The following is a 475-nucleotide window of genomic DNA, read 5'->3' as shown; positions in this document are numbered from 1 at the left end:
TGGTGAAAATTTCATGTCATTAGCACCTCTAGTAATGTATTTACTGAGAAAAATGGTGACGTGTTCAATACTTATTTTACCCACTGTATTTGAGTAGCTTGAAGACAACAATCCACTTTGGTCTCAGAGTAGTGAGTGGTCTTTGTTAGACAGCAGTGTATGACTCAAAATGACAAGAAAATAGATCCAATTTAAGTTTAACAAATTTTCAAGTGTTTGCAATCAGCAAACTGCATAGTTATTTATTTATTTACCATTGTTTAACCAGGCAAATCCCACTGAGATCACAGATCTGTTTTTCAAGGATGGCCTGGGTCTAAAAGCAACCTATTGTACATATTTTTGTGTTGTGGGGGAAACCAGAGTACCCGGAGAAAACCCACGCAAGGACGAGGAGAACATGCAAACTTCACACAAAGCGGGGAGCGAACACATGACCTTCTTGCTGTGAGGTGTCGGTGCTAACCACTGAGCC

The sequence above is a fragment of the Austrofundulus limnaeus genome, unplaced genomic scaffold (genome assembly GCF_001266775.1).
Source record: "Austrofundulus limnaeus strain Quisiro unplaced genomic scaffold, Austrofundulus_limnaeus-1.0 Scaffold147, whole genome shotgun sequence".
Classification (NCBI taxonomy): Eukaryota; Metazoa; Chordata; class Actinopteri; order Cyprinodontiformes; family Rivulidae; genus Austrofundulus; species Austrofundulus limnaeus.
Note: the sequence above shows the minus strand (reverse complement) of the source record.